Raw genomic sequence first — 15,515 nt, 5'->3', positions numbered from 1 at the left:
AAAAGAACAGTGTTTATTCAAAATAGGATTATGTGACACTGGAGTAATGGCTGATGAAAATTCAATGCTGCATCACAGAAATATTAAAGAATATTAAAATAGGAAGCCAACATTAGAAATAGCAATAACATTTTACAGTATTACTGTTTGTTTGCTTGTTTTTTGTTTGTTTGTTTTTTCTCTTTATCTTCGATCAAATAAATACAGCCTTGATGAGCTGAAAAAAGGGGTTAAAAAACATTACAAATCTTACTGATCCTAAACTTTTGAATGGCAGTGTATATAATACAGATGTTTATGGCATTTAATAGATAAAAGGCAATACATATTTATATTTGAAAGTATGTGTGTGTGTGTGCCTGTGTGCGTGAGAGAGTGGAGAGCGTGAGAGAGAGAGAGAGAGCGTGAGAGAAGAGAGAGAGAGAGAGAGCGAGAAGAGAGAGAGAGAGAGCGCGAGAGAGAGAGAGAGAGAGAGAAGAGAGAGAGATGGAGAGAGAGAGCGAGAGCCTTCGTGTGATCGAGAGATCGAGATGTCGAGATCTAACAGAAGAGCAATTGTTCATTTGGTTGCGAGCAAATGTTTTAAATTTTTGTAACCCAAGACCAATAATTGTTACATTCGAATGACTGCAGTTAAAAATCTCCAGATCCAGTTGTTTTGCAGTCAGATTTAATGGGTCAAATGATGTTTGTTAGCGGAACTGCAGAAAATCCCAGATTCAATGGGATGTGTGTGTCACAGGGGTCACCAGGAGAGAGAGGAGCAGCTGGACCCGGAGGTGCTGGAGAGAAGGGTGGTCCGGTGAGTGCGCATTGTTTGGATATAAAAATGCCAATGTTATCTTGTACACTGTCCAAAAGAATAAGAAAAAGAAATAATGTGAATTCAAGTAAACGGGGCCACTTTTTGTTGAGATGAATAGCAAAACATGGCCTAATTTACCTGAATTCAAAGTAAAATAGTGACTGTGCTTTTATCAAATGCTTGGATACATTTAAGTGTTGCACTAATGTCTAGAGATTCCTGTGGGAAACAAAAGGGGCCAGAGGAAAAGAGTTTTGGTTCATTAAAATTCATCTTTTCAATAAACACATCTAGCACAGATAGCTTAGCCAGTTTAATGCAGCATCCAAACAGAAACTCAATTCAGTTCATTGAGACTTCTAAAGCAAACAGTTAAATATGAAATCAATTAGTTGACTGAAAGGTTCTATAATAACACTGAACATATTCCTCTGCATAGTGTATAAATGCTGTTAATTAATTGCAGTGGATCTGCCATTAGCTTTGTTTGCTCAGCCTGTCTGTATTAACCAGATTATAGTATTCCTCATAGGATGTAACAGTTTCTTATTCAGCACTTTCAGACATGTGTGTAAACTGTTATTTCTTAACTTCATGCAGGGTGAGAAAGGACCTGCTGGTCCTGCCGGCCGGGATGGCATCCAAGGTCCAGTCGGACTCCCAGGCCCAGCCGGACCTCAGGGTCAACCTGGAGAGGATGGTGACAAGGTGCAGCACTTCATTCTAAACTTTACAGCATGAGGTTTTAATACACAGATATCATGCCCATCTCACATCTGCACACCATTAGTGACAGTACGGACAGAGTTTTGACTTATCCATCACTATAACCAAACAAGACACTAAATCATTACTATAGTGAAATGTTGAAACCAGTGAAATCGAGGCACGTAAACCAAGTAAACAAACATGCTTTGAGGCTAATGTATTCCAGAATCTATTATCGCCCTGTTAAATGTAGAATAGTGCTTTTTTAGATCCTTATCACGTCCCAAGCCACATTATTATTTTCGGCTGTGGCAGCAATGGTGTTGGAGGGACCAAGTAATCAATTAATTGCAAAAACATCCCAAGGTCTTGGTTTTACTGTTAAATTAAAATCTCTGGAGTAACGTTTATTCTGCTGTTGATGCTGTAGTGACCTTGAGAAAATTTTGATGACCAGGCAACTAAGGAAAAGTTGTAAACAGCATAAAGTTTCTTGATTTTCAAAAACTTTTTCTTTTCTTTTTTTTCCAGGGAGAAGTTGGAGAACCAGGTCAAAAGGGAAGCAAGGGTGACAAAGGTGAACATGTAAGTTGAACAGTACTGATTATATATAAAACATTTAAAATATTAAGTATTATATAGTTAACTAGTAACACTTTAAAATAAGGTCCCATTAGTTGAATGCTTTGACTTGCTTATAAATCATATGTCACTGTTGCAACACTTTATGTATAATATATTTGTTACAGTATTTATCAATATTTGTAAACATTATTAAAAATACAACTGTTTTTGTAAGTTCATGTTAGCTCAGGTCCATGAAATAATATTAACAGGAAAAAAATATCAACTTTTGGTTTTAATAGTGTATTAGTAAATGTTGAAATGACCAAGATAACTAAGATTAATAAATTATTTTTTGTTTGTTAACTATTGTGTGTTAACTAAATTGAACCTTATTGTAAAGTGTTACCGTTTTTTTTATGTATAATTGTAATATAATTACAATAATATTAATTATAAATATTTTGTTTTACATTTTTGCTGTATTTACACTCACTTGTGCCTATTTTAACACAAACAAATGCTATTCAGATGTTCATATGAGATCTAGCTTCTTCACAACCAGTCTCTAAAGTTGTCCTGATTGTCTTTTGCTGTAGGGTCCAGCAGGTCCAGTAGGTCCTCAGGGTGTAATTGGAGCTCCAGGTCCTGCTGTGAGTACTTACAGCCTTCCATTTGAGCCGTATAGGATGAAACCCAGATGATCACCTCTTTTTTCCAATCATCCTGGAGTAGCTGTCACACAAATATATAATTTTTATTACTCACACATATAAAGTATCTTCACTCCTCAAGCTTTCTTAGCCTAACTTCATTGTTTCTTTTTGCACAGGGTGTTGTGGATTAGTGGTTAGTGATCTGGGTTGTTAGTTAAAAGGATGTAGGTTTAAGTCTTGCAAAGGGTGAGGCATTAACCTTAAAACAATGTTTAAACAAATGCTTTATGTTTGCAAGGCATAAAATCACTTGCATGTGGCCAAATCATTAGAACATTGCAACTACTGGCCTGGATAACTGGACAAACGTTTCTTACATTGGGCCATCTTGATTGTTTAACCCTGATCTTCATTGCTCCTTGTTGCACTAGAAGTTGCTTTGGATAAAAGTGTCCGTTAAAAGACTAACTACTCACATTTGCTCAGTTTTGCCTCTGTCAGCCAGCCTGCTGAGTTGATAAAGCAGCAGTGAGAGTAAGTAGTCAGGGCCAGGTGGCACACAGTTGAATATTTAAAGTTTATGACTCAAGCTGAACACTCCCAGCTGTGCCTCTCTCTTTCCTTGATACATTAGCTCTATAAAAGCTGATAATTACACCTATTCTGTGCAGTTATATGAAGAACATTCTTGGAAACTGTTTGGCTTTTCTACTGAATAGGATATTACAAATTTGGAAGCGTGCGAGATGTTAAATCTATTAGATGACATAATGATGTTAATGCTGATAAAAGATCTTAGTCACTTAAATATTTGACTGAACCTTCTTTCTTTATATGCATACATCATTAGGATTGTGACTTGATTAAAAAATGTAATCAAATTAAATATATGCAATGATGTGATTTCCACACAAATTACCGTATTTTCTCACATGAAACACGAAATGGCCTTAATACTGTAACATGCATTTGAAAACGCAACACGGCGACCATATTCCCAAATTTATGATAAGAATCAGTTGCAAATCTGTTGTCAATAAAACAGAAGCTTTTAGGTATCCCTGTAGTTTTCTGCTAAGATAAGAAATCTTATGATTTTACATTTGAAAGCAAAGAAATTAAGACTACTAGTAGTGTAATTTTACTTTTGTACTATACAATTATTATTATTATTATTATTATTATTTTAGAACATTATTTTAGAACATTTTAAAGATGGAGTTTCTGGTTTTCCTTCTTTTTTTTTTCTTTTTTTTTTTGTCCTTCACTGATTACATGCCTGTACATGATTTGCTGATGAACAAATTGAATTGATTGCATATTGCATTTAATCAACGAAATTAACTAGTAATTTAAATCAGTAATTTCTAAGAAAAGCCCTCATAATAATAATTCAAAAAACATTATGGCAGTCAAGTTACCATTAAATAGACATTCAGTCCATTGTGAGCTGCTATTTTTAAACCATAAAAGCATCTTAAGCATATTCAATTAATGAGTTAGACCAACATAATCAATAATCAGTAAATACACTCGTTAGTATATTGTATATTTTTCATGATTAATAATACTTGTTAGCCATCATGGTGAAGTCTGTCCTGTAGGTCCATCAATACTACGTTCATCATAGTTTATAATACAAACACTCCATCATATCCTGGAATGACCTCCCATTCAGACATGTTTTCCTCACAGGAAGCGCTATTACCTCACATTTTTTAATGCCTTCATCTTCATTCCGCATTTGTTTGAACAGTTCTGAACCTCTCTTTTCTCCTTCCACTGACCCTGTAGAGCAAGCAGCGTCAGAAATGAGGGCAGCACATTCTCACCCTCAATAATTCCCCTGGGCGTTCCTTTGAATGGCACGTCTTTTCATGCTTAACTTTTGATGTCTCAGGGGGTAGATCTCATTTTCATGCTTGTCTGCACCGTACACTGGAGTATGAAAGACATTCTGGGGTCAGCAAGTTGACTTCACATGTACAGAGAGTGTTGTACTGTATTCCCCACCATCATGTTCAGAGTTGGTATCAGCTTCAGATGTTAACCGTCAGTGTGTTATCATTTATCGAACTCTTTTTTTTCTTGTATAGGGAAGTGACGGAGAGCCCGGACCCAGAGGTCAGCAGGGTATGTTTGGGCAAAGGGAGATGAGGGGGCCCGTGGTTTCCCAGGTCTTCCCGGTCCCGTCGGACTGCAGGTACAGTTATCATTTTAAACTAATCTAAACACACCTATTATGGATCTGCTGCAAGCATGTTATTTAATTTACACAAAGCTCCACTATTAAATATCATCAAGGCAGGATAATTGAGCAAGGAGAGTAATAGCCATTTTTAAAATCTGGATCCAATTATGTTGCTCTAAACTTGGTTGATTGACTTTCTTTGAACGCTTCATGTCTGCCATTGGCCGGACCAACAGAGTCACACTCCATCTTCCCAAGTTCAGTCCATTGGTTGAGCCATTTTTGCAAACATTGAGACATAGAAATATTTTGGTAACCACTTTTCCGAAAAACAACTTACGAACTGTTTATTTATACACGGTTAGAAGATTTTTATTTATTTATGAGAGTAAAAAATGTATACTTTCATTCAGCAAGTGTGCATAACATTGATGAAAAGTGACAGTAAAACATTTGTAATGTTACACAAGATTTGTATTTTAAATTTAAGCGGTTCTTTTGAAATTTGCATTCATCAAAGAATCATGAAAAAAATGATCGAGTCCATAAAAATATTAAGCAATGTTACATTTTTAAACATTGATAATAATCAGAAATGTTTCTTGAGCACCAAATCAACATATTAGAATGATTTCTAAAGGACCATGTGACTCTGAAGACTGGAGTATTGTTAAATTTTAAGTGTATAAAATAGTATTTCACAACGTAATTTTTTACTGTATTTTTTATTTTTCTGTGATTTGTCTAATAAATACAGTCTTGGTGAAAACCATTTAAAAAATCTTACCGACCACAAATTGGTACTGTAGCTGTCTCTAAGTATTAAGAAACTATTATAACATCAAAAAAAAAAAAAATGACACTCTTCCCGTTTATGGGAATAATGAGGGGGTGATTTTCAAATGGCAACAGAGGCTGCTACTCAACACAGCAATATTCCAGAGTCACTGAGAGCAATTGACTGGTGATCAAAGGTAATAGGAATAGTGATTCTTCCCAACTGTGCTAATTGTTGGTGCCTCTCACTGATCTTCAATGATAATGATTTTTGATCCAACAAAATTAACCATCTTAATTCTCAAGTTTTGAATAACTTGCTAATGAGAAGTAATTGGACTTCATTAGAATGGAGACTTTTCATTATCTTTTCAAAACCCACTCTGAATATAATGTACTGTATAAGCTATTTTGGCAGTTAGGGAAATTGTTTCCGTCAACATGACTGTGAAATATTACTTCTGTCCTTTTATAGTAACACAACATTTATCACAACAATAAGCAGTAAGATATGCGTTAGCGGGTACCAAAGAGCATGTCTGCTAAATACAATGACCCAGAATAGCCTTGTAATTACAGATGTTGACTATGAACAATGGAGAGACGTCAGTTGGTATTGTTCGGTGATAATGATCTGAATAACATTCAAACCTCTTTAGTCAAGTACAATTATATTGCAAAATGAATTGCTTGCCAAGCTTTGCCTCTTTTTGTTTCATATTTTCAAAGTGACACTGGGTGTGACACATTCGCAGGGACCCAAATGCAAATGTGTTAATTGCCATGAGGTTCCTTCTACTGCTAATTACCAAAAATTGTTATTTGATTAATAGTGTTTACCCGATGGCTCAGAGCTGTAAATGTATAATATTAATATTCAACACTGCGAGACTGATTGTTATTCTAAATTGCGTATCCTCTCTTGTTAATAAAGGCTTTAGCATTTTTTAAATTGTAATAGGTCAACTCTTATATAAACTGGAGTTGTTCCTGATTAATATGTAAAACTTGTTTTCCTCTAGGGTTTGCCAGGACCACCAGGTGAGAAAGGAGAGAATGGAGACGTCGGGCCAATGGTGAGTTTGTAGTATCCTTGTTGTCAAAACGCAGTGTTTACTATATTTTTGTCATAATTAGTCTCAACTATGTACTAAACATGCATACTTTTTTATTTAAAACATACAATTACAACAAAAGTTTGCGAATGCACTGTATATCTTTATTTTGAGGTTAGGTGCAGTCACATCTACTGTTGCTTGTTAAACAATTTTCTTGTTGAATCTAGTCATTTCAGTTGGAATCATACAACTGGAAATTCACTCCTTGCAAATTCACCACACTGACAAACAAAAAAACCACTTGGTTTGACTTCTGCTTCATGCATTGCTACAGTATAACTGACATTTGACAGTCAGTCTTCATTTTTGCCTGTGATTTTGCAGAAATTTCACTAATGTGACCACACCTTCACAGTATTAGTGCTAGTGCCGCTGATTCACAAACAAAAGATGTGCAGATTCTTGTAATTAATAGGTCAGAATGACTGAATCCATTGAATCTTCCAGAGTTTAGTATCTTGTTTGACAAGCTGCTGTTTTTGTTCTTACAGGGTCCACCTGGTCCTCCTGGTCCCAGAGGTCCTCAAGGTTCTAGCGGAGCAGATGTGAGTTTAACCATGCCATATTTGTAAAGAAACTCCATCAGAAAGATTTGAATCAGCAGTATTGTTATTTATTGACAGGGTGCTCCTGGCCCTCCCGGAGGTATCGGCTCAATGGGTGGAAATGGTGAAAAGGTGCGTATTTCTTGAATAAATCTCTTTAAAAACAGGAATGTACACAAATATGTATTGTAGTTCTTATGATGAATGTGAGTAGATGTTACAGTGTAATAAAGACTAGGTAAAACTTCATCTCTTCCCCTCAGGGTGAGACCGGTGAGGCGGGTAATCCAGGACCACAAGGAGAGCCTGGTTCTGTAGTAAGTATTTGTTTGTGTTTAAGAGTTGCATGTTACTGAAGCTAATGTATTGACATTCAAGGAGCATAACTACACAAATCCTTGTTTTTAACTCAGAATACATAAAGCTAATGACCTCTAAAGGGATAGTTCACCCAAAAATAAAAATTCTGTCATTAATTACTCACCCTCATGTCGTTCCAAACCATTAAGACCTTCGTATATCTTTGGAACACAAATTAAGATATTTTTGATAAAATCCAAGAGTTTTCTGACCCTGCATAGACAACAACAGAACTACCACATTCAAGGCCCAGAAAGATAGTAAGGACATCGATAAAATAGTCCATGTGACATCAGTAGTACAACCATAATTTTATGAAGCTACAAGAATACTTTTTGTGCACAAAGAAAACAAAAAAAATACTTTATTCAAGAATTCTTCTCTTCCGTATAATTCTCCACTCTGCATTCACAAGAGTACCACGTGTTATTAGCACAGGCAGGTGAAGGCTGCTACAGTCTGTTTTATCTCACTCTGCTTTAGAACGGCCATGTGAATATTTTCCTGTCTCTCGTTTATGCTGCGGTGAACATCACTTGCATTCCAGATGGTTGCTGCTATCGTCATTCTTTTTCACCCAGGGACATTATTTCAACCACTGCCTGCTGCACAAACCTGTTTATGTGTTATCAGCATCTTAAATGCTGATGTTTGTCTGTTCAGACTAAAGAGGATAGTAGCTTTCTGCTTGCATTAGGAGTTTACATTCAACGTTAGTTTTGACAACCTTTTTTTTACACTTATGTTATACTTGTTGCAGTGATATGAACTTCAGTTCAGTTTTAAGTCTACTTTTTTAAATTCATATTTGAAATGCAGTCCACCCTGTTGGCTACCTCAATTTAAATTCAGAAATTCAATTCAGTCGTGAAAGGTGCAACCATCCAAAATGGCCTATTAACCACTAAGCAATAAGTAACCATTATAATGTCTTTTTAGCCAACATATTTACAGGTAATCTCCATTTTGGGCTTGAAAACAACAAAGCATCAGCTTTGAATTAATTTTGTTTAGCATAATCATCATAGATGGATGAAAGCAGGATGTTGATGGTTGTTGTGTCCTTCCATAGGGACCCAAAGGTGAACTTGGAGAGAAAGGGGAAGCTGGCCCTCCTGGAGCTGCAGGACCCGCTGGTGGAAGAGGAGCCCCTGGAGATGATGGTCCCAAAGGAAACCCAGTAAGTCACCATCAGTGACATCCCAGAAAGCACCCTTCAGCTATTACACTGAAATAATACTACATGATGACTGAACTGATCCATCATTTCTTTTGTAATTTAGGGTCCTATAGGCTTCCCTGGAGATCCAGGTCCTCCTGGTGAGCCCGGTACAGGTGTAAGTTCACTATGGAGACTTTCAAACACTATGGAGATCATTCACTTTGCATCAGTAAAATAACTATTTCTTTGGGGAACAAATGCATTTTAAAATGCTGGAAGCAATAGAGCGAGGGGAAAAAAGTGTGCAACACTTTTCCAAAGCACTTGATATATAAACATTCAAAGAAAATCATGTAGTTTATTACGCCCAGGTTTCCACTCAAACAACCTTTTTTTGCACACAGTGTTCAGCATATATTTCAGGCTTCATTGCACATTGTTTAAAGAAAAACATTGCGTAAGGTGTAGAAGATCAATCAAATAAGTAATCAACAAGTTGTCAAAATAGTCATTAGTTACAGGCTTAATGTCCAGCGTATTAAACAAATGTTGTGAGGAAATTATAATATGATGCTTGATGGAAATGAAATATTAGGGCAATGTTGTGATGTAATGTCCTGTTTCACACAGGGACTGGATGGCCTTCCCGGAGACAAGGGAGATGATGGAGAGGCCGGTCAGCCTGTGAGTGATGGTTGACTTTCACTGAAAATCATATTTTATATTCAAACATAACGAAACTTGCTAGTAATGCATTGGATTTTTACACCACAGGGTCCACCTGGTCCATCTGGTGAAGCTGGTCCTCCAGGACCCCCTGGAAAGCGAGTGAGTACTTCACCAGGCATTTTGTTCATTTGGTTCAGTGTTGAATACGATACTTTAAAAGTGTTAAAGCTTTCCAAGTTAGAAGCTACCCATAATTTTAAAACAGTTTAACTACAGACAAGCTACCAATCTGAAACGTTAGTTCCATTGCAACTTATTTTAAATTACATAAAGGGACCCTTTCTTATTCATAGATATTTGTATTTGATTTGATTACATATAAAAAATAATACAGAACATGCTTTTAAATTTAAATGATCTGTACCAAGTCTCTACTCAAATATTAGAAATGTTAGAATTTTTTTTTAAATCTAAAATTGTAAAAATAGGTCATGTGTCCGGTCGTGATCTATTATTTCAGATGTGTTTTGCCTACTGGAGTACAATTGTTGGGCTACTGGTTATATCTAGAAATGCACACATTTTTAAAACATTTTTTTTATGATGTGCATGAAACAGGTACAATATTTTATGGACCAATTGTGATTCTAAAAGAAAATGTGCAGAGATCCAAAAATTCTGAAGAAATCTGGTTAAACTAGTAGCATCATTGTAGTAAACTAACTTATTATTCCAACAGCTCAGACTTAATGTTAGATATTTGAACATACCCACTGTAAGTGGCAAATGTTTTCTTTAAAAAAATGTAAGAATGTACTTGTCTGCATTACCCCTTTGTTGTACCTTCTATAATCTGCCGAGACACACATTTTCAAATAGGTTTATGAGCTTCCCTTGTAACTTTATGCTAAAAGTAGCCTGTATTTTATGTGTCACATTTATTTTTAACAGATCTGAACTGCACAAACAATAAATCTTTAAAAGCAGGATTTTACTGGGTCTTCCCTCAGTAAATTGTTCCCAAGTGAGTAAAGAGTCCACGCTTTGCTTGGGAAAAGGGATTTCTGTGAAATCTCAGTATAACATAAGACCTGTTTGGGGAAAAAAATGGGCTTCTCACATTAGTTTGCATTGCTTAAGAGCAGCTAAGCCGAGGCTGACATTTAGACAGTTCTATTATAGAACATTGACCAAAGTGGGTTGAATGACAGCACTGTGATGGCAATGTGATAGCCGAAAGGAAATGAAGTTGTCATTGTCAGCTCTGTTGCCATCCTGACTTTTCGATTACATATGATTACACTTTTAGCTCGAACACATCTTCTGATGTATTTACCACAGTAAACTTTTAATTTTCAGTCGCTGACTCATAACTTCAGAGAGAATTTCATTTCAGTTGCTTTCTAAAAGTGAGTTTTATTGCAATATATTTGTCAGGAAAGAAATTAAGACTGTTTTCAATATGTGAACAAGTCAGGCTTTTAGTCTGAAAAATTGAATTTTCTCATATCAGCAGAGCTGTTAGTAGCAATAAAAAGGCATTTCAGGGCTTTCCATTTTCACCCGCCTTACTTACAACTTTGAGTGGATCTGTGCATGAAGCTGATTCATTCGGCCGACCTCGGCCTTCTGTGTGTCTTGAATCTAAATGTGCACACCCATATTGATCATGGACTTCTGGGAAACATATTTCAACTTGTGTTGTGTTCATTCCCACGCTGAGAAAACAATACCATCATTAAGTCTTTCACAAATTACTATTTGTCTGAATAATCATATTAGTGTTCACAAATGTGTGGACAGTAATGCTAAATATCTGGATGCCTGGCCAAGCCATTAACCATTGCTATCGCTAATACCTTCGCTTCAAAAATAATTATCTTAATCATTGTTTTGTTCTTTTCCATTAAAAATATCTAAACATCCTAAAGAATCAATATAGTGTATGAAAATAGGTCTTGTTTCTGAGAATCTGTAATTATATTACTCCATTAGCAAATGGTAGTGCATTAACAATAGCAGAACCTCTGAGTCATAGACGTCATAACAAACATAAGATGTATAAAAGTGTTTATATGTGGTTTCCAGAGTATGTTTTGGTTTCTGTGAGATATCGTGAACAGAAATGTTGTGTCATGTTGATAAAAAAGAAAGCCATTTGGATGCAATACTTTTTTAATTGTTGATGACACTTTATAGATATCTGCTGTAGAAGGTTTTGAGTTTTATTTTTCTCTCTTCAAGGGTTCTGCTGGCCCAGCTGGTACAGAAGGCAGACAAGGAGAGAAGGGCGCAAAGGTAAGCTAGTTTCCGTTATTTAAGCTTAGCACCTGAACAACCAAACAACATGATTGTCATTTGTATTGCAGCGTAAATCGTTTGTCCTCCTCAGAGCTTGATTTGTTATCTGTCCATGCTTTTGTCTGTTGAATCCAATCTCTCACAACACTTAGTGGTCCTGACTTTTAAAATCCTCATTGAAAGATCTGAGCATGAGAAAGCCTAATTGGATGCCACAACAAGTTAAGCTTATACTGCAGGTTCAATCAGAGGAAGTGACAGGAAATCTATATTTTGCCCCTAAAAGCTTTTGTTCTTCAAAATAATTAGTTGATCCAGTTCATCTTATCACATTCACATAGATATAAAAGTTTATTTTTTTAGGACACTTGCATTGAAAAGGTCAGTTAAATGTCCAAAAGCATTAGATATATATAGAATGTCCTTTACAAATATGTTTTCAAATCAGTTTTATTTTCCTATTTTTTTCAGTTTAATAAGTAGCTATTTTATGTCGGGTCCAATTCGCCCTGTCAGGGTATTTTCTTATGCATGATTTTTTTCCCCCAGTATATTGTCCCTTAATTTTACTTTCATCACACAGGGTGAGGCCGGTGCTGAAGGACCAGCGGGCAAAACTGGGCCTGTGGGCCCCCAGGGGCCTCCTGGAAAGTCTGGAGCTGAAGGCTTACGTGGCATCCCGGGGCCTGTGGTATGCATTTGGAAACTCTGATATAGTTCAAATTGCTGCGTAATTATATTAGTTGAGCAGAATTGTACACAAGAATCTCTTAATTTGTATAATTAAGCTTTTCAAGTTGAATCACTCTCCTTGTCTAGTCAGTAGATTTGAGTATATGTGCCGTACATAAATTTTTGCTATTATAGTATGTATTAATGGGATTCTGGTTTCTGTCTTCCCTCTCAGGGTGAGCAGGGACTTCCTGGAGCTGCTGGCCAAGACGGTCCTCCTGGACCATTGGTAAGAAGATACAATGAGGCACCATTATGTTGTCCATTTAGACTAATGAATGTCACTTGTAATGATGTATATATATATATATATATTTTTTTTTTTTTGCATAAAGACAACAGGGATATTTATGTGTCTTGACATTCTAGGGTCCTCCTGGTCTTCCTGGCTTGAAAGGAGACCCTGGTACTAAGGGTGAGAAGGTATGTTTTAACTAGTATTTTACTAGTAATTTTTCCAAAGCAGAAAAATAAAGACGGCAAATGGAATATATTAATAGATAATTTTAGTAAGAAAATGTCATGTGATATCCGTGTGTGTGTGTGTGTGTGTGTGTGTGTGTGTGTAATATGTATGTATTTTATTTTTTTTGTTTTTGTATTTGTGTGTGTGTGTGTGTGTGTGTGTGTGTGTGTGTGTGTGTGTGTGTGATGTGAGTGTATATTTTACCAGATCAGCATATTAAATTGTTTTCTGAACGATCATATGACACTAAGATGTCTGAAGAAAATTCAGCTTTGCCATCACAGAAATAAAATACATTTTAAAATATATTCAAATAGAAAACAGTTCTTTTACATTTAAATTGCAACAAAATTCTGCCTTTGTGAGCTTAAGAAATGTTAAAAACATAAATTATATATATTGTACATGCCATAAACGTCTCCAAGGAGGTTCTACATTTTAAATATTCCTTTCCTAAATCTGTCTATGTATATGTACAATTATACTGAGCTCAGTTGAAAGTTTAAGATGTGAGAGCAACAGGCCTCACTGGCATCTCTATTTCACATAATGACAAGGTATAAACAAGCTCTTAGTGCTGTAGATTATATAGTGTCTGACAATAATTAAACTGTTACCCTGTCTGCGATACATAATCAATGCAGTATACATCTGTAAATCTGTTTTATGAGAGGAGACCTGCTGAGATGTGAAGTATTAATATTCTGGAGAGGCAAGTACAGTAGCTGTAAATATCAGGTGTTGAACAGAAACTAAAGCACTTGAGCACCTCTCAGATTCTGTGCCATAAATAAGATTTATATTGTACACACTGTGGTTGCAAAAGATCCAGAACAATAACTTGTATTTAGTACATGATAAATAAAAAAATATATATTTGCCATTTCAGCCCTTAAACTGAGATTTGCATTGGTTCTTTTACTGAATAATGCATGCTATTGTTCCACTGAACATATTGGCAATACAATTTCATAGTCATAGGTTTCAAATAAGCCAAAATTCTGGGTTAAATACAACTTACGCTCTATCAAAAGCATCCGTGGAATGCAATTCATCAGAAAAGTGTGACTGTATGTTTGCATTTGCGAAATATAGGCAAATACACTGTTATTAAAACCTGTGACTTAGTAATAAATTTCCCTTCACTCGTCCAGGGTCATCCAGGTCTGATTGGTCTGATCGGTCCTCCCGGTGAGCCAGGAGAGAAGGGCGACCGAGGACTGCAAGGACCTCAGGGATTTGGTGGAGGCAAGGGTGATGCTGTGAGTGATGTGTGCTCTTTACATACACCCGAGTCAGTTCAGAATCTGGGTGTGCTTTTGTCTGCTCCTCACAGATGCTGTTATTTAAGAATATGTTTTGGTTTTGTCCTGAAAAATATGAATTGTTTTATTGACTGTAGGGTATCGTTGGTCCTCCTGGTCCCCTCGGTCCCCCAGGTCCTCCTGGTATTCCTGTAAGCAGTTTTTTTTTTACTCAGACTTCTTCTTTTTTTTTCATGTTTTTTTTTTTTTTTTTTTTTTTAAGATATTAATATGCTCCACAGCTATTATGAATATTCTTCAATATGTTATCATCTTTCTGCAAACCTGAAGATGCTCGCCCACTCTTGCCATTTATTCCACTGAATTTTAATTAATTTGGATAGTAATGTAACAATTTTGTGATATTTTTTCTCCTTTTTTTATTATTATATGAATGTTTTTACATTCATTAAAAGAAAAGTGCAAGATTTCATTCATGCAGATTCCAGGAATCTTATTCTGGTCGTGACAGTCGAGTTAATGCATTGTGCATGTAAACATGACATTTAACCACCGTAACATTTGCTTAATTGACTTCCTCGTTGTCTCTATCTTCAGGGAACACAAGGACAGAAAGGATCCAAAGGATCAACTGTAAGTGCTGAACCTCTCCATTGCACATGGTTATTGAGGTGGTTAATTTTTTGTTCCAGTTTAAATGTAGTGTGTTTTCTGTTTCCCCAGGGTCCAGCTGGCCAGAAGGGAGACCCTGGCCTGGTGGGACCACCAGGTCCTCCTGTAAGAAAAATATGATACTGCATGAAATATGATATTGGCATGCTTATGTCTCCAATGGGATTGAAGCCGACCCTACAGAATTGTCAGTGAATTCTTTTTGATTTTCTATCACTAGGGCCCAGCTGGTGACATCATTCAGCCCCTCCCCATCCAGACAAGTAAAAAATCCCGGAGGTCACCTGACATGCAGGATGACGAAGCAGCGGGAATGATGGATTATGGTATGGAGGGAATGGAGGATGTGTTTGGATCCCTCAACACCCTCAAGCAGGACATTGAACGCATGAAGTTCCCACTGGGAACCCAGGATAACCCAGCCAGAACCTGCAAAGACCTGCAGCTCAGCCAGCCAGACTTCCCTGATGGTGAGAGAATGTTACTTTAAGCATAGATTAGGCATTTAAGAGTCAGTTAAGTCT

The 15,515-nt window shown here is 36.3% G+C and overlaps 1 pseudogene; it reads left to right on the top strand.

Annotated features, from left to right (window-relative positions):
- Window positions 1–15,515, top strand: part of LOC109089636 — a 73,193-nt pseudogene that overhangs the window by 53,912 nt on the left and 3,766 nt on the right.

The sequence above is a fragment of the Cyprinus carpio genome, chromosome B2 (assembly GCF_018340385.1).
Source record: "Cyprinus carpio isolate SPL01 chromosome B2, ASM1834038v1, whole genome shotgun sequence".
Classification (NCBI taxonomy): Eukaryota; Metazoa; Chordata; class Actinopteri; order Cypriniformes; family Cyprinidae; genus Cyprinus; species Cyprinus carpio.
The sequence above is the reverse complement of the archived record's forward strand: the minus strand, read 5'-3'. Positions and strand labels throughout refer to the sequence as shown.